Below are 20,041 nucleotides of genomic sequence, written 5' to 3' on the forward strand. Positions count from 1 at the left end.
ACACCGCCCGTTCCACGAACGCGTGAAGCGCACGAAGAGACCCCCTCGCTGCCCGCGCCGCGCAGCTGTCCCGCGGCCTGACGGGCACCTCTCGGCGCACCAGCCTATTCCTCAGGGACACGCTCGCCTCCCACCAGCCCCCAGGCCCACGCCCCCAGGTACCTCTCCCAGATGGAATCCTCTTCGCAGGCGCCCTGGTCGTCCGTGTCCGGCGAGCAGGAAGAGCGAGAGCTGAAGGAGGGCCTCCTCAGGCTAGCGGCCGTGGCTGTGGAGGGCCCGGGCTGCTGTGCGCAGCGGGGACACGGAGCGGCGTCCAGGGACGCCGGGGGAACGGGCGAGCCCGGCCCAGGAGAGAGCAGCAGAGCGCGGCCGGACTCCGCCGGGCTCGGCTCTGGGCAGGCAGGCGCGGCTGGCCGACGCCTCCCCGGACGGCGGCCCAGCAGCCGTGCGCGCTCCCCGCGCGCGCGCGCGCCGCCGCCCAGAGGCTCCCTGGCCGCTGCCCCGCCCCCCCCCCCCGCCCCTCAGGCGGTGGACTGCGGACAGGGACAGGGACACCCTCCTGGGAGAACTGCTGGGGCCCCGCCCACACGCTCGCTCTCGGGGAACTGCAGCCTCCTCGGGTCTGACTGCAATGCCACACCCGAAACCATGCAACGTCTAGAAGAAAACATAGGCAGTATGCCCTTTGACAGCAGTCTTAGCAGCCTACTTTCAAGTACCATGTCTGACTGGGCAATGGAAACACAGTACAAAATGAACAAACGGGACTACATCAAAGTGAAAAAAAATCTTCTGCACGGCAAAGGAAACCATCCACAAAACCAAAACACAACCTAACAACTGGGAGAAGATACTTGCAAACCATATATCGGATAAGGGGTTTATATCCAAAACACAGAAAGAACTCCGACAGCTCAACAACAACAAAAAATCAACAACCCGATTAAAAAGACGGGCAAAAGATCTGAGCAGTGACTTCTCCAAAGAAGGTATACGGGTGGCCAACAGGCATATGGAAAGGGGCTCAACATCATTAGCGATCAGAGGAAGGCAAATCAAAACTACAAGGAGAGGTCACCTTCCTCTGGTCAGAATGGCTCTAATTAACAAGACAGGAGACAAGTGTCGGAGAGGATGTGGAGAGAAGGGAACTCTCCTACACTGCTGGTGGGAGTGCAGACTGGTGCAGCCACCATGGAAAGCCGTATGGAGTATCCTCAGAAAACTAAGAATACATCTACCATATGTATGATCCAGCTAGCCCACTGCTGGGTATTTATCCAAAGAACTGGAAAACACCAATGCAGAAAGACACATGCACCCCTAGGTTCACTGCAGCATTACTCACAACAGCCAAAACTTGGAAGCAACCTAGGTGCCCATCAAGGGAAGTATGGACAGAGAAGATGTGGTGTGTATACACAATGGAATGCTACTCGGCCCTAAGAAACGATGAGATCCGGCCATTTGTGACAACGTGGATGGACCTTGAGGGTATTCTGCGAAGTGAAATAAATCAGAGGGAGAAAGTCAAACACCGTGTGATCTCACTCATGAGTACATGATAAAAACAATGACGAACACGCACAGAGCAACGGAGATTGGATTGGTGGTTACCGTAGGGGAGGGGGAGGGGAGAGAGCCAAAGGGGCGATGAGGCTCACATGTGAGGTGACGGACTATAATTAGTTTTTGGGCGGTGAACACGACGTAATCTACACAGAATTCGAAATGTATTACAACGTACCTCTGGAAAGCTACGTGATGTTGGAATCCACTGTCACTGCAATAAAGTAAAATAAAATAAAATAAAACAAAATAAAATAAAATAAAATAAAGAAGTGTAGGAGCCTCAAGAGGCTAACAGGCTTTTGCAAAGTTATTCTAGGGATTTTTACGGCTTGGCTCAGGGCGGCAGACACCAGCCTGAGACACAGCTGTGACATAGCCACGAACTTCAACTCGACTATATTCCGACTGGAGGGAAGTCAAAACTACTGTAATCATAATTTATTGAAGGCTTCGCTTTGTGCCAGATCCTGCGCCGACTGCTTTGCACCAACTGTCTCGTTTAATCCTCACATCCAAAAGGTAGGTTACCGTTATTCTCCCCATTGTAAAGGTGAGGAGAGGAGGCGGAAGCAGAAAGATGGCAACCTGCCTGGAATTCACAGAAGGATTCTCTAGGTAATGACATGACTTTTGGACAAGACTTAAAGGTTTAACACATGACAGTGAAGACGCAGATCCCAGTATCACAGAACGTGAAAAACACTGAGTCCTGCCAAATGGATTAAAACACTAACTATGGATCCTCACAATCTCTTGGCCTGTTTTCTCAGGTGAGGGAAAACCCGGTGTGGAAAACCGTTGAGGAGATGTCTGCAGATGAGGACTATGGCTGGTCTTTAAAGCCGGGAACTATCCCAGTAGATTCTGAGTCAGTGGGTCCAGAGTAGGCCTCGAGCGTCTCCGTTCTTTGACAGAGCCCCACAGGCTACACTCCCGTGCCCTTGGAGTTGGGAAGTAGCGTCAGGCGCTACATCAGGACGTTTCAGTCAACAACGGGGGTCCCAAAAGATTAGTCCCATAGAGCCAAGGTGTATAGGAGGCTCTGCCATCTAGGTTTATGAACTCCGTGGTGCTTGCACGCTCACGAGATTGCCTGACCGTGACGCACTCCTCAGAACCTAGCCCCACTGTTAAGCAAAGCATGACTGCACTGCCTTAGATTCTCCACGGTTCCGGACCCTGCACGGTTTAGATGACTGCACACGCAGAGGGCACCGCGTCTGAGGCAGAGAGCGGCTGGAGTCACAAAAGCTCTCGACAGAGAGTCAAGGAAAGGCGTGCTCTGCTTACACGACTCTCTACTTTTCCCTGGGTCTGAACTATTTTACAGCTAATCTACTTTTAACCGAGCAGCTTTGCCAAGAAAAAGTTACCAACAAATACCAGCCAAACCAATATAAGCGATACCTATTAAATAAGCCTGACCCTACTAGGCTACTGACAAGGCTTTTATTTCCCTGGGATAATCTGGACAGCATTAGATTCTGTTACCAAGAGCAGCCAAGTCGAGGGAGATTATTTCTAATTCCACAGTGCCACAGATGCGGTCAGTAGCAACTGCAAGCTGGAAAGGAAACAAAGCGGGTGTAATCCATTCCAGTTCACACGTTGCACGAGGGACAGCCTCCAAGCCTTGAATACTTATGTATGCATTTATCCATTTATTTAATCAACCACTACTAACGCCTACTGAAGGCCAGACACTGCTCTAAGTACTTTACGGACATGAAATAGCCTCTAACCTTTACACTCACCTATGGAGTGTGTGTTATAATCATCCCCGTTTTACAGATCAGGAAACTGACACACAGAATGGTACAGTAACTTGCCCAAGTTCACACAGCCCGTAGGTGGCAGAGCTAGGACCCATGTGACAGAGTCTGGCTCCAGAGTCACGTGCTGAATCACCACGCTTAGTCTCCGAAAGCCTATAGAAAGCGCCAGCCTTAATCGAAAAGTTTGGTTTTCCCACCCTACAGTCCCTACGCGGCCCCAGTCTCCAGGGCATGCTTTCAGCTCCTCTGACAGGCCATCCTCCTCCCTTGCCCTGTCCCAACGCTCTCCCGCACAAGTCCTCCTTTGCTTTTAGGCATCTGCTCTCAGCTTAAACATCACTGCCTAAGTCACAAAGTCTAACAGTAAATGCCGTATTTCTCAGCACTCAACACAGAATGGCTTTTACGTATCTCCTAGGTAATTAGTTGCTGCCTATCTGTCCTTTCCAACTAGGCTGCGAGGTCCAGTACGTCAAACACCCTGTCAGTCTTGCCCACCAAGTGTCCAGACCACTGAACACGCACCGACCCGAGGGGAAGTCCCTAAGTCAACTCTCCAGACTTTCTGTGGAAGGAGGGAACGAACGGAGCACCCTCCAGCCTCACGCTTTCTTTGCCAGACTTTCAAGTGTGGGACACACACCTGTGCTCACAATGCTCCCGGACAGCCCCCACTGCACCCCTAACAGGTAGACTTCTGCCCAGTCAAGGCCTTTGGAAAGCACTGGCTCTGCACACGAATATTATGCGGCCCTCCACAGGCCACTTCCCCTGAACCGGCCTGAGCTTCAGGGCCACGACAGGCTTCGTGAAAACCCCAACGGAACGTAGCCTCGAAAGAGGAGACCTGCACCCCTCAGAACGCATCGAGACCAGTGTCGTTACCGACGTCGCGTCTGGCCTTCCAAGAAGCCAAGACCACGGGCGCCGCTTCAGCGCCCGACTCCCGAGGCACCGCATCCCCAGGCTGGCCCCTGGGCAGGTGCCCGGCACACGCCCGTTCCACGAACGCGTGAAGCGCACGAAGAGACCCCTCGCTGCCCGCGCCGCGCAGCTGTCCCGCGGCCTGACGGGCACCTCTCGGCGCACCAGCCTATTCCTCAGGGACACGCTCGCCTCCCACCAGCCCCCAGGCCCACGCCCCCAGGTACCTCTCCCAGATGGAATCCTCTTCGCAGGCGCCCTGGTCGTCCGTGTCCGGCGAGCAGGAAGAGCGGGAGCTGAAGGAGGGCCTCCTCAGGCTAGCGGCCGTGGCTGTGGAGGGCCCGGGCTGTGCGCAGGGGACACGGAGCGGCGTCCAGGGACGCCGGGGAACGGGCGAGCCCGGCCCAGGAGAGAGCAGCAGAGCGCGGCCGGACTCCGCCGGGCTCGGCTCTGGGCAGGCAGGCGCGGCTGGCCGACGCCTCCCCGGACGGCGGCCCAGCAGCCGTGCGCGCTCCCGCGCGCGCGCGCGCGCGCCGCCGCCCAGAGGCTCCCTGGCCGCTGCCCCCCCACCCCCCCCCCTCAGGCGGTGGACTGCGGACAGGGACAGGGACACCCTCCTGGGAGAACTGCTGGGGCCCCGCCCACACGCTCGCTCTCGAACTGCAGCCTCCTCGGGTCTGACTGCAATGCCACACCGAAACCATGCAACGTCTAGAAGAAAACATAGGCAGTATGCCCTTTGACAGCAGTCTTAGCAGCCTACTTTCAAGTACCATGTCTGACTGGGCAATGGAAACACAGTACAAAATGAACAAACGGGACTACATCAAAGTGAAAAAAAATCTTCTGCACGGCAAAGGAAACCATCCACAAAACCAAAACACAACCTAACAACTGGGAGAAGATACTTGCAAACCATATATCGGATAAGGGGTTTATATCCAAAACACAGAAAGAACTCCGACAGCTCAACAACAACAAAAAATCAACAACCCGATTAAAAAGACGGGCAAAGATCTGAGCAGTGACTTCTCCAAAGAAGGTATACGGGTGGCCAACAGGCATATGGAAAGGGGCTCAACATCATTAGCGATCAGAGGAAGGCAAATCAAAACTACAAGGAGAGGTCACCTTCCTCTGGTCAGAATGGCTCTAATTAACAAGACAGGAGACAAGTGTCGGAGAGGATGTGGAGAGAAGGGAACTCTCCTACACTGCTGGTGGGAGTGCAGACTGGTGCAGCCACCATGGAAAGCCGTATGGAGTATCCTCAGAAAACTAAGAATACATCTACCATATGTATGATCCAGCTAGCCCACTGCTGGGTATTTATCCAAAGAACTGGAAAACACCAATGCAGAAAGACACATGCACCCCTAGGTTCACTGCAGCATTATTCACAACAGCCAAAACTTGGAAGCAACCTAGGTGCCCATCAAGGGAAGTATGGACAGAGAAGATGTGGTGTGTATACACAATGGAATGCTACTCGGCCCTAAGAAACGATGAGATCCGGCCATTTGTGACAACGTGGATGGACCTTGAGGGTATTATGCGAAGTGAAATAAATCAGAGGGAGAAAGTCAAACACCGTGTGATCTCACTCATGAGTACATGATAAAAACAATGACGAACACGCACAGAGCAACGGAGATTGGATTGGTGGTTACCGTAGGGGGAGGGGGAGGGGAGAGAGCCAAGGGGCGATGAGGCTCACATGTGAGGTGACGGACTATAATTAGTTTTTGGGCGGTGAACACGACGTAATCTACACAGAATTCGAAATATTACAACGTACCTCTGGAAAGCTACGTGATGTTAGAATCCACTGTCACTGCAATAAAGTAAAATAAAATAAAATAAAACAAAATAAAATAAAGAAGTGTAGGAGCCTCAAGAGGCTAACAGGCTTTTGCAAAGTTATTCTAGGATTTTTACGGCTTGGCTCAGGGCGGCAGACACCAGCCTGAGACACAGCTGTGACATAGCCACGAACTTCAACTCGACTATATTCCGACTGGAGGAAGTCAAAACTACTGTAATCATAATTTATTGAAGGCTTCGCTTTGTGCCAGATCCTGCGCCGACTGCTTTGCACCAACTGTCTCGTTTAATCCTCACATCCAAAAGGTAGGTTACCGTTATTCTCCCCATTGTAAAGGTGAGGAGAGGAGGCGGAAGCAGAAAGATGGCAACCTGCCTGGAATTCACAGAAGGATTCTCTAGGTAATGACATGACTTTTGGACAAGACTTAAAGGTTTAACACATGACAGTGAAGACGCAGATCCCAGTATCACAGAACGTGAAAAACACTGAGTCCTGCCAAATGGATTAAAACACTAACTATGGATCCTCACAATCTCTTGGCCTGTTTTCTCAGGTGAGGGAAAACCCGGTGTGGAAAACCGTTGAGGAGATGTCTGCAGATGAGGACTATGGCTGGTCTTTAAAGCCGGGAACTATCCCAGTAGATTCTGAGTCAGTGGGTCCAGAGTAGGCCTCGAGCGTCTCCGTTCTTTGACAGAGCCCCACAGGCTACACTCCCGTGCCCTTGGAGTTGGGAAGTAGCGTCAGGCGCTACATCAGGACGTTTCAGTCAACAACGGGGGTCCCAAAAGATTAGTCCCATAGAGCCAAGGTGTATAGGAGGCTCTGCCATCTAGGTTTATGAACTCCGTGGTGCTTGCACGCTCACGAGATTGCCTGACCGTGACGCACTCTCAGAACCTAGCCCCACTGTTAAGCAAAGCATGACTGCACTGCCTTAGATTCTCCACGGTTCCGGACCCTGCACGGTTTAGATGACTGCACACGCAGAGGGCACCGCGTCTGAGGCAGAGAGCGGCTGGAGTCACAAAAGCTCTCGACAGAGAGTCAAGGAAAGGCGTGCTCTGCTTACACGACTCTCTACTTTTCCCTGGGTCTGAACTATTTTACAGCTAATCTACTTTTTTTAACCGAGCAGCTTTGCCAAGAAAAAGTTACCAACAAATACCAGCCAAACCAATATAAGCGATACCTATTAAATAAGCCTGACCCTACTAGGCTACTGACAAGGCTTTTATTTCCCTGGGATAATCTGGACAGCATTAGATTCTGTTACCAAGAGCAGCCAAGTCGAGGGAGATTATTTCTAATTCCACAGTGCCACAGATGCGGTCAGTAGCAACTGCAAGCTGGAAAGGAAACAAAGCCGGGTGTAATCCATTCCAGTTCACACGTTGCACGAGGGACAGCCTCCAAGCCTTGAATACTTATGTATGCATTTATCCATTTATTTAATCAACCACTACTAACGCCTACTGAAGGCCAGACACTGCTCTAAGTACTTTACGGACATGAAATAGCCTCTAACCTTTACACTCACCTATGGAGTGTGTGTTATAATCATCCCCGTTTTACAGATCAGGAAACTGACACACAGAATGGTACAGTAACTTGCCCAAGTTCACACAGCCCGTAGGTGGCAGAGCTAGGACCCATGTGACAGAGTCTGGCTCCAGAGTCCACGTGCTGAATCACCACGCTTAGTCTCCGAAAGCCTATAGAAAGCGCCAGCCTTAATCGAAAAGTTTGGTTTTCCCCACCCTACAGTCCCTACGCGGCCCCAGTCTCCAGGGCATGCTTTCAGCTCCTCTGACAGGCCATCCTCCTCCCTTGCCCTGTCCCAACGCTCTCCCGCACAAGTCCTCCTTGCTTTAGGCATCTGCTCTCAGCTTAAACATCACTGCCTAAGTCACAAAGTCTAACAGTAAATGCCGTATTTCTCAGCACTCAACACAGAATGGCTTTTACGTATCTCCTAGGTAATTAGTTGCTGCCTATCTGTCCTTTCCAACTAGGCTGCGAGGTCCAGTACGTCAAACACCCTGTCAGTCTTGCCCACCAAGTGTCCAGACCACTGAACACGCACCGACCCGAGGAAAGGAAGTCCCAAAGTCAACTCTCCAGACTTTCTGTGGAAGGAGGGAACGAACGGAGCACCCTCCAGCCTCACGCTTTCTTTGCCAGACTTTCAAGTGTGGGACACACACCTGTGCTCACAATGCTCCCCGGACAGCCCCCACTGCACCCCTAACAGGTAGACTTCTGCCCAGTCAAGGCCTTTGGAAAGCACTGGCTCTGCACACGAATATTATGCGGCCCTCCACAGGCCACTTCCCCTGAACCGGCCTGAGCTTCAGGGCCACGACAGGCTTCGTGAAAACCCCAACGGAACGTAGCCTCGAAAGAGGAGACCTGCACCCCTCAGAACGCATCGAGACCAGTGTCGTTACCGACGTCGCGTCTGGCCTTCCAAGAAGCCAAGACCACGGGCGCCGCTTCAGCGCCCGACTCCCGGGCACCGCATCCCCAGGCTGGCCCCTGGGCAGGTGCCCGGCACACGCCCGTTCCACGAACGCGTGAAGCGCACGAAGAGACCCCCTCGCTGCCCGCGCCGCGCAGCTGTCCCGCGGCCTGACGGGCACCTCTCGGCGCACCAGCCTATTCCTCAGGGACACGCTCGCCTCCCACCAGCCCCCAGGCCCACGCCCCCAGGTACCTCTCCCAGATGGAATCCTCTTCGCAGGCGCCCTGGTCGTCCGTGTCCGGCGAGCAGGAAGAGCGGGAGCTGAAGGAGGGCCTCCTCAGGCTAGCGGCCGTGGCTGTGGAGGGCCCGGGCTGCTGTGCCCAGCGGGGACACGGAGCGGCGTCCAGGGACGCCGGGGGAACGGGCGAGCCCGGCCCAGGAGAGAGCAGCAGAGCGCGGCCGGACTCCGCCGGGCTCGGCTCTGGGCAGGCAGGCGCGGCTGGCCGACGCCTCCCCGGACGGACGGCGGCCCAGCAGCCGTGCGCGCTCCCCGCGCGCGCGCGCGCGCGCCGCCGCCCAGAGGCTCCCTGGCCGCTGCCCCGCCCCACTCCCCCACCCCCCCGCCCTCAGGCGGTGGACTGCGGACAGGGACAGGGACACCCTCCTGGGAGAACTCCTGGGGCCCCGCCCACACGCTCGCTCTCGGGGAACTGCAGCCTCCTCGGGTCTGACTGCAATGCCACACCCGAAACCATGCAACGTCTAGAAGAAAACATAGGCAGTATGCCCTTTGACAGCAGTCTTAGCAGCCTACTTTCAAGTACCACGTCTGACTGGGCAATGGAAACAAAGTACAAAATGAACAAACGGGACTACATCAAAGTGAAAAAAAATCTTCTGCACGGCAAAGGAAACCATCCACAAAACCAAAACACAACCTAACAACTGGGAGAAGATACTTGCAAACCATATATCGGATAAGGGGTTTATATCCAAAACACAGAAAGAACTCCGACAGCTCAACAACAACAAAAAATCAACAACCCGATTAAAAAGACGGGCAAAAGATCTGAGCAGTGACTTCTCCAAAGAAGGTATACGGGTGGCCAACAGGCATATGGAAAGGGGCTCAACATCATTAGCGATCAGAGGAAGGCAAATCAAAACTACAAGGAGAGGTCACCTTCCTCTGGTCAGAATGGCTCTAATTAACAAGACAGGAGACAAGTGTCGGAGAGGATGTGGAGAGAAGGGAACTCTCCTACACTGCTGGTGGGAGTGCAGACTGGTGCAGCCACCATGGAAAGCCGTATGGAGTATCCTCAGAAAACTAAGAATACATCTACCATATGTATGATCCAGCTAGCCCACTGCTGGGTATTTATCCAAAGAACTGAAAACACCAATGCAGAAAGACACATGCACCCCTAGGTTCACTGCAGCATTATTCACAACAGCCAAAACTTGGAAGCAACCTAGGTGCCCATCAAGGGAAGTATGGACAGAGAAGATGTGGTGTGTATACACAATGGAATGCTACTCGGCCCTAAGAAACGATGAGATCCGGCCATTTGTGACAACGTGGATGGACCTTGAGGGTATTATGCGAAGTGAAATAAATCAGAGGAGAAAGTCAAACACCGTGTGATCTCACTCATGAGTACATGATAAAAACAATGACGAACACACACAGAGCAACGGAGATGGATTGGTGGTTACCGTAGGGGGAGGGGGGAGAGGAGCCAAAGGGCGATGAGGCTCACATGTGAGGTGACGGACTATAATTAGTTTTTGGGCGGTGAACACGACGTAATCTACACAGAATTCGAAATGTATTACAACGTACCTCTGGAAAGCTACGTGATGTTAGAATCCACTGTCACTGCAATAAAGTAAAATAAAAAAATAAAACAAAATAAAATAAAGAAGTGTAGGAGCCTCAAGAGGCTAACAGGCTTTTGCAAAGTTATTCTAGGGATTTTTACGGCTTGGCTCAGGGCGGCAGACACCAGCCTGAGACACAGCTGTGACATAGCCACGAACTTCAACTCGACTATATTCCGACTGGAGGGAAGTCAAAACTACTGTAATCATAATTTATTGAAGGCTTCGCTTTGTGCCAGATCCTGCGCCGACTGCTTTGCACCAACTGTCTCGTTTAATCCTCACATCCAAAAGGTAGGTTACCGTTATTCTCCCCATTGTAAAGGTGAGGAGAGGAGGCGGAAGCAGAAAGATGGCAACCTGCCTGGAATTCACAGAAGGATTCTCTAGGTAATGACATGACTTTTGGACAAGACTTAAAGGTTTAACACATGACAGTGAAGACGCAGATCCCAGTATCACAGAACGTGAAAAACACTGAGTCCTGCCAAATGGATTAAAACACTAACTATGGATCCTCACAATCTCTTGGCCTGTTTTCTCAGGTGAGGGAAAACCCGGTGTGGAAAACCGTTGAGGAGATGTCTGCAGATGAGGACTATGGCTGGTCTTTAAAGCCGGGAACTATCCCAGTAGATTCTGAGTCAGTGGGTCCAGAGTAGGCCTCGAGCGTCTCCGTTCTTTGACAGAGCCCCACAGGCTACACTCCCGTGCCCTTGGAGTTGGGAAGTAGCGTCAGGCGCTACATCAGGACGTTTCAGTCAACAACGGGGTCCCAAAGATTAGTCCCATAGAGCCAAGGTGTATAGGAGGCTCTGCCATCTAGGTTTATGAACTCCGTGGTGCTTGCACGCTCACGAGATTGCCTGACCGTGACGCACTCCTCAGAACCTAGCCCCACTGTTAAGCAAAGCATGACTGCACTGCCTTAGATTCTCCACGGTTCCGGACCCTGCACGGTTTAGATGACTGCACACGCAGAGGGCACCGCGTCTGAGGCAGAGAGCGGCTGGAGTCACAAAAGCTCTCGACAGAGAGTCAAGGAAAGGCGTGCTCTGCTTACACGACTCTCTACTTTTCCCTGGGTCTGAACTATTTTACAGCTAATCTACTTTTTTTAACCGAGCAGCTTTGCCAAGAAAAAGTTACCAACAAATACCAGCCAAACCAATATAAGCGATACCTATTAAATAAGCCTGACCCTACTAGGCTACTGACAAGGCTTTTATTTCCCTGGGATAATCTGGACAGCATTAGATTCTGTTACCAAGAGCAGCCAAGTCGAGGGAGATTATTTCTAATTCCACAGTGCCACAGATGCGGTCAGTAGCAACTGCAAGCTGGAAAGGAAACAAAGCCGGGTGTAATCCATTCCAGTTCACACGTTGCACGAGGGACAGCCTCCAAGCCTTGAATACTTATGTATGCATTTATCCATTTATTTAATCAACCACTACTAACGCCTACTGAAGGCCAGACACTGCTCTAAGTACTTTACGGACATGAAATAGCCTCTAACCTTTACACTCACCTATGGAGTGTGTGTTATAATCATCCCCGTTTTACAGATCAGGAAACTGACACACAGAATGGTACAGTAACTTGCCCAAGTTCACACAGCCCGTAGGTGGCAGAGCTAGGACCCATGTGACAGAGTCTGGCTCCAGAGTCCACGTGCTGAATCACCACGCTTAGTCTCCGAAAGCCTATAGAAAGCGCCAGCCTTAATCGAAAAGTTTGGTTTTCCCCACCCTACAGTCCCTACGCGGCCCCAGTCTCCAGGGCATGCTTTCAGCTCCTCTGACAGGCCATCCTCCTCCCTTGCCCTGTCCCAACGCTCTCCCGCACAAGTCCTCCTTTGCTTTTAGGCATCTGCTCTCAGCTTAAACATCACTGCCTAAGTCACAAAGTCTAACAGTAAATGCCGTATTTCTCAGCACTCAACACAGAATGGCTTTTACGTATCTCCTAGGTAATTAGTTGCTGCCTATCTGTCCTTTCCAACTAGGCTGCGAGGTCCAGTACGTCAAACACCCTGTCAGTCTTGCCCACCAAGTGTCCAGACCACTGAACACGCACCGACCCGAGAAAGGAAGTCCCAAAGTCAACTCTCCAGACTTTCTGTGGAAGGAGGGAACGAACGGAGCACCCTCCAGCCTCACGCTTTCTTTGCCAGACTTTCAAGTGTGGGACACACACCTGTGCTCACAATGCTCCCCGGACAGCCCCCACTGCACCCCTAACAGGTAGACTTCTGCCCAGTCAAGGCCTTTGGAAAGCACTGGCTCTGCACACGAATATTACGCGGCCCTCCACAGGCCACTTCCCCTGAACCGGCCTGAGCTTCAGGGCCACGACAGGCTTCGTGAAAACCCCAACGAACGTAGCCTCGAAAAGAGGGAGACCTGCACCCCTCAGAACGCATCGAGACCAGTGTCGTTACCGACGTCGCGTCTGGCCTTCGGCCAAGACCACGGGCGCCGCTTCAGCGCCCGACTCCCGGGCACCGCATCCCCAGGCTGGCCCCTGGGCAGGTGCCCGGCACACACCGCCCGTTCCACGAACGCGTGAAGCGCACGAAGAGACCCCCTCGCTGCCCGCGCCGCGCAGCTGTCCCGCGGCCTGACGGGCACCTCTCGGCGCACAAGCCTATTCCTCAGGGACACGCTCGCCTCCCACCAGCCCCCAGGCCCACGCCCCCAGGTACCTCTCCCAGATGGAATCCTCTTCGCAGGCGCCCTGGTCGTCCGTGTCCGGCGAGCAGGAAGAGCGGGAGCTGAAGGAGGGCCTCCTCAGGCTAGCGGCCGTGGCTGTGGAGGGCCCGGGCTGCTGTGCGCAGCGGGGACACGGAGCGGCGTCCAGGGACGCGGGGGAACGGGCGAGCCCGGCCCAGGAGAGCAGCAGAGCGCGGCCGGACTCCGCCGGGCTCGGCTCTGGGCAGGCAGGCGCGGCTGGCCGACGCCTCCCGGACGGCGGCCCAGCAGCCGTGCGCGCTCCCCGCGCGCGCGCGCGCGCGCGCGCCGCCCAGAGGCTCCCTGGCCGCTGCCCCGCCCCACCCCCCCACCCCCCCCCGCCCTCAGGCGGTGGACTGCGGACAGGGACAGGGACACCCTCCTGGGAGAACTCCTGGGGCCCCGCCCACACGCTCGCTCTCGGGGAACTGCAGCCTCCTCGGGTCTGACTGCAATGCCACACCCGAAACCATGCAACGTCTAGAAGAAAACATAGGCAGTATGCCCTTTGACAGCAGTCTTAGCAGCCTACTTTCAAGTACCATGTCTGACTGGGCAATGGAAACACAGTACAAAATGAACAAACGGGACTACATCAAAGTGAAAAAAAATCTTCTGCACGGCAAAGGAAACCATCCACAAAACCAAAACACAACCTAACAACTGGGAGAAGATACTTGCAAACCATATATCGGATAAGGGGTTTATATCCAAAACACAGAAAGAACTCCGACAGCTCAACAACAACAAAAAATCAACAACCCGATTAAAAAGACGGGCAAAAGATCTGAGCAGTGACTTCTCCAAAGAAGGTATACGGGTGGCCAACAGGCATATGGAAAGGGCTCAACATCATTAGCGATCAGAGGAAGGCAAATCAAAACTACAAGGAGAGGTCACCTTCCTCTGGTCAGAATGCTCTAATTAACAAGACAGGAGACAAGTGTCGGAGAGGATGTGGAGAGAAGGGAACTCTCCTACACTGCTGGTGGGAGTGCAGACTGGTGCAGCCACCATGGAAAGCCGTATGGAGTATCCTCAGAAAACTAAGAATACATCTACCATATGTATGATCCAGCTAGCCCACTGCTGGGTATTTATCCAAAGAACTGGAAAACACCAATGCAGAAAGACACATGCACCCCTAGGTTCACTGCAGCATTATTCACAACAGCCAAAACTTGGAAGCAACCTAGGTGCCCATCAAGGGAAGTATGGACAGAGAAGATGTGGTGTGTATACACAATGGAATGCTACTCGGCCCTAAGAAACGATGAGATCCGGCCATTTGTGACAACGTGGATGGACCTTGAGGGTATTATGCGAAGTGAAATAAATCAGAGGGAGAAAGTCAAACACCGTGTGATCTCACTCATGAGTACATGATAAAAACAATGACGAACACGCACAGAGCAACGGAGATTGGATTGGTGGTTACCGTAGGGGGGGGGGGGGGGAGAGAGCCAAAGGGGCGATGAGGCTCACATGTGAGGTGACGGACTATAATTAGTTTTTGGGCGGTGAACACGACGTAATCTACACAGAATTCGAAATGTATTACAACGTACCTCTGGAAAGCTACGTGATGTTAGAATCCACTGTCACTGCAATAAAGTAAAATAAAACAAAATAAAACAAAATAAAATAAAGAAGTGTAGGAGCCTCAAGAGGCTAACAGGCTTTTGCAAAGTTATTCTAGGGATTTTTACGGCTTGGCTCAGGGCGGCAGACACCAGCCTGAGACACAGCTGTGACATAGCCACGAACTTCAACTCGACTATATTCCGACTGGAGGGAAGTCAAAACTACTGTAATCATAATTTATTGAAGGCTTCGCTTTGTGCCAGATCCTGCGCCGACTGCTTTGCACCAACTGTCTCGTTTAATCCTCACATCCAAAAGGTAGGTTACCGTTATTCTCCCCATTGTAAAGGTGAGGAGAGGAGGCGGAAGCAGAAAGATGGCAACCTGCCTGGAATTCACAGAAGGATTCTCTAGGTAATGACATGACTTTTGGACAAGACTTAAAGGTTTAACACATGACAGTGAAGACGCAGATCCCAGTATCACAGAACGTGAAAAACACTGAGTCCTGCCAAATGGATTAAAACACTAACTATGGATCCTCACAATCTCTTGGCCTGTTTTCTCAGGTGAGGGAAAACCCGTGTGGAAAACCGTTGAGGAGATGTCTGCAGATGAGGACTATGGCTGGTCTTTAAAGCCGGGAACTATCCCAGTAGATTCTGAGTCAGTGGGTCCAGAGTAGGCCTCGAGCGTCTCCGTTCTTTGACAGAGCCCCACAGGCTACACTCCCGTGCCCTTGGAGTTGGGAAGTAGCGTCAGGCGCTACATCAGGACGTTTCAGTCAACAACGGGGGTCCCAAAAGATTAGTCCCATAGAGCCAAGGTGTATAGGAGGCTCTGCCATCTAGGTTTATGAACTCCGTGGTGCTTGCACGCTCACGAGATTGCCTGACCGTGACGCACTCCTCAGAACCTAGCCCCACTGTTAAGCAAAGCATGACTGCACTGCCTTAGATTCTCCACGGTTCCGGACCCTGCACGGTTTAGATGACTGCACACGCAGAGGGCACCGCGTCTGAGGCAGAGAGCGGCTGGAGTCACAAAGCTCTCGACAGAGAGTCAAGGAAAGGCGTGCTCTGCTTACACGACTCTCTACTTTTCCTGGGTCTGAACTATTTTACAGCTAATCTACTTTTTTTAACCGAGCAGCTTTGCCAAGAAAAAGTTACCAACAAATACCAGCCAAACCAATATAAGCGATACCTATTAAATAAGCCTGACCCTACTAGGCTACTGACAAGGCTTTTATTTCCCTGGGATAATCTAGACAGCATTAGATTCTGTTACCAAGAGCAGCCAAGTCGAGGGAGATTATTTCTAATTCCACAGTGCCACAGATGCGGTCAGTAGCAACTGCAAGCTGGAAAGGAAACAAAGCCGGGTGTAATCCATTCCAGTTCACACGTTGCACGAGGGACAGCCTCCAAGCCTTGAATACTTATGTATGCATTTATCCATTTATTTAATCAACCACTACTAACGCCTACTGAAGGCCAGACACTGCTCTAAGTACTTTACGGACATGAAATAGCCTCTAACCTTTACACTCACCTATGGAGTGTGTGTTATAATCATCCCCGTTTTACAGATCAGGAAACTGACACACAGAATGGTACAGTAACTTGCCCAAGTTCACACAGCCCGTAGGTGGCAGAGCTAGGACCCATGTGACAGAGTCTGGCTCCAGAGTCCACGTGCTGAATCACCACGCTTAGTCTCCGAAAGCCTATAGAAAGCGCCAGCCTTAATCGAAAAGTTTGGTTTTCCCCACCCTACAGTCCCTACGCGGCCCCAGTCTCCAGGGCATGCTTTCAGCTCCTCTGACAGGCCATCCTCCTCCCTTGCCCTGTCCCAACGCTCTCCCGCACAAGTCCTCCTTTGCTTTTAGGCATCTGCTCTCAGCTTAAACATCACTGCCTAAGTCACAAAGTCTAACAGTAAATGCCGTATTTCTCAGCACTCAACACAGAATGGCTTTTACGTATCTCCTAGGTAATTAGTTGCTGCCTATCTGTCCTTTCCAACTAGGCTGCGAGGTCCAGTACGTCAAACACCCTGTCAGTCTTGCCCACCAAGTGTCCAGACCACTGAACACGCACCGACCCGAGGAAAGGAAGTCCCAAAGTCAACTCTCCAGACTTTCTGTGGAAGGAGGGAACGAACGGAGCACCCTCCAGCCTCACGCTTTCTTTGCCAGACTTTCAAGTGTGGGACACACACCTGTGCTCACAATGCTCCCCGGACAGCCCCCACTGCACCCCTAACAGGTAGACTTCTGCCCAGTCAAGGCCTTTGGAAAGCACTGGCTCTGCACACGAATATTATGCGGCCCTCCACAGGCCACTTCCCCTGAACCGGCCTGAGCTTCAGGGCCACGACAGGCTTCGTGAAAACCCCAACGGAACGTAGCCTCGAAAAGAGGGAGACCTGCACCCCTCAGAACGCATCGAGACCAGTGTCGTTACCGACGTCGCGTCTGGCCTTCCAAGAAGCCAAGACCACGGGCGCCGCTTCAGCGCCCGACTCCCGGGCACCGCATCCCCAGGCTGGCCCCTGGGCAGGTGCCCGGCACACCCCGTTCCACGAACGCGTGAAGCGCACGAAGAGACCCCTCGCTGCCCGCGCCGCGCAGGCTGTCCCGCGGCCTGACGGGCACCTCTCGGCGCACCAGCCTATTCCTCAGGGACACGCTCGCCTCCCACCAGCCCCCAGGCCCACGCCCCCAGGTACCTCTCCCAGATGGAATCCTCTTCGCAGGCGCCCTGGTCGTCCGTGTCCGGCGAGCAGGAAGAGCGGGAGCTGAAGGAGGGCCTCCTCAGGCTAGCGGCCGTGGCTGTGGAGGGCCCGGGCTGCTGTGCGCAGCGGGGACACGGAGCGGCGTCCAGGGACGCCGGGGGAACGGGCGAGCCCGGCCCAGGAGAGAGCAGCAGAGCGCGGCCGGACTCCGCCGGGCCTCGGCTCTGGGCAGGCAGGCGCGGCTGGCCGACGCCTCCCGGACGGCGGCCCAGCAGCCGTGCGCGCTCTCCCGCGCGCGCGCGCGCGCGCGCCGCCCAGAGGCTCCCTGGCCGCTGCCCCGCCCACCCCCCCCCCACCCCCCCCCGCCCTCAGGCGGTGGACTGCGGACAGGGACAGGGACACCCTCCTGGGAGAACTCTGGGGCCCCGCCCACACGCTCGCTCTCGGGGAACTGCAGCCTCCTCGGGTCTGACTGCAATGCCACACCCGAAACCATGCAACGTCTAGAAGAAAACATAGGCAGTATGCCCTTTGACAGCAGTCTTAGCAGCCTACTTTCAAGTACCATGTCTGACTGGGCAATGGAAACACAGTACAAAATGAACAAACGGGACTACATCAAAGTGAAAAAAAAATCTTCTGCACGGCAAAGGAAACCATCCACAAAACCAAAACACAACCTAACAACTGGGAGAAGATACTTGCAAACCATATATCGGATAAGGGGTTTATATCCAAAACACAGAAAGAACTCCGACAGCTCAACAACAACAAAAAATCAACAACCCGATTAAAAGACGGGCAAAAGATCTGAGCAGTGACTTCTCCAAAGAAGGTATACGGGTGGCCAACAGGCATATGGAAAGGGGCTCAACATCATTAGCGATCAGAGGAAGGCAAATCAAAACTACAAGGAGAGGTCACCTTCCTCTGGTCAGAATGGCTCTAATTAACAAGACAGGAGACAAGTGTCGGAGAGGATGTGGAGAGAAGGGAACTCTCCTACACTGCTGGTGGGAGTGCAGACTGGTGCAGCCACCATGGAAAGCCGTATGGAGTATCCTCAGAAAACTAAGAATACATCTACCATATGTATGATCCAGCTAGCCCACTGCTGGGTATTTATCCAAAGAACTGGAAAACACCAATGCAGAAAGACACATGCACCCCTGGTTCACTGCAGCATTATTCACAACAGCCAAAACTTGAAGCAACCTAGGTGCCCATCAAGGGAAGTATGGACAGAGAAGATGTGGTGTGTATACACAATGGAATGCTACTCGGCCCTAAGAAACGATGAGATCCGGCCATTTGTGACAACGTGGATGGACCTTGAGGGTATTATGCGAAGTGAAATAAATCAGAGGGAGAAAGTCAAACACCGTGTGATCTCACTCATGAGTACATGATAAAAACAATGACGAACACGCACAGAGCAACGGAGATTGGATTGGTGGTTACCGTAGGGGGAGGGGGGAGGGGAGAGAGGCAAAGGGGCGATGAGGCTCACATGTGAGGTGACGGACTATAATTAGTTTTTGGGCGGTGAACACGACGTAATCTACAGAATTCGAAATGTATTACAACGTACCTCTGGAAAGCTACGTGATGTTAGAATCCACTGTCACTGCAATAAAGTAAAATAAAACAAAATAAAACAAAATAAAATAAAGAAGTGTAGGAGCCTCAAGAGGCTAACAGGCTTTTGCAAAGTTATTCTAGGGATTTTTACGGCTTGGCTCAGGGCGGCAGACACCAGCCTGAGACACAGCTGTGACATAGCCACGAACTTCAACTCGACTATATTCCGACTGGAGGAAGTCAAAACTACTGTAATCATAATTTATTGAAGGCTTCGCTTTGTGCCAGATCCTGCGCCGACTGCTTTGCACCAACTGTCTCGTTTAATCCTCACATCCAAAAGGTAGGTTACCGTTATTCTCCCCATTGTAAAGGTGAGGAGAGGAGGCGGAAGCAGAAAGATGGCAACCTGCCTGGAATTCACAGAAGGATTCTCTAGGTAATGACATGACTTTTGGACAAGACTTAAAGGTTTAACACATGGTGAAGACGCAGATCCCAGTATCACAGAACGTGAAAAACACTGAGTCCTGCCAAATGGATTAAAACACTAACTATGGATCCTCACAATCTCTTGGCCTGTTTTCTCAGGTGAGGGAAAACCGGTGTGGAAAACCGTTGAGGAGATGTCTGCAGATGAGGACTATGGCTGGTCTTTAAAGCCGGGAACTATCCCAGTAGATTCTGAGTCAGTGGGTCCAGAGTAGGCCTCGGCGTCTCCGTTCTTTGACAGAGCCCCACAGGCTACACTCCCGTGCCCTTGGAGTTGGGAAGTAGCGTCAGGCGCTACATCAGGACGTTTCAGTCAACAACGGGGGTCCCAAAAGATTAGTCCCATAGAGCCAAGGTGTATAGGAGGCTCTGCCATCTAGGTTTATGAACTCCGTGGTGCTTGCACGCTCACGAGATTGCCTGACCGTGACGCACTCCTCAGAACCTAGCCCCACTGTTAAGCAAA

The 20,041-nt window shown here is 52.8% G+C and overlaps 1 long non-coding RNA gene across 1 annotated transcript in view; it reads right to left on the reverse strand.

Moving 5' to 3' along the window:
* Window positions 1-1,256: 1,256 nt before the first annotated feature.
* The window catches only part of LOC138922790 (uncharacterized), a 54,115-nt gene continuing 35,330 nt past the window's right edge, over window positions 1,257-20,041 (reverse strand). The window contains exons 3-4 of the long non-coding RNA XR_011435909.1: window positions 1,748-1,783; window positions 1,257-1,499 (exon numbers count right to left, since the gene is read on the reverse strand). This is a non-coding gene — a long non-coding RNA (uncharacterized lncRNA). The remainder of the gene's footprint in view (window positions 1,500-1,747; window positions 1,784-20,041) is intronic.

Source organism: Equus caballus, unplaced genomic scaffold (genome assembly GCF_041296265.1).
Source record: "Equus caballus isolate H_3958 breed thoroughbred unplaced genomic scaffold, TB-T2T unassigned-0002597, whole genome shotgun sequence".
NCBI lineage: Eukaryota > Metazoa > Chordata > Mammalia > Perissodactyla > Equidae > Equus > Equus caballus.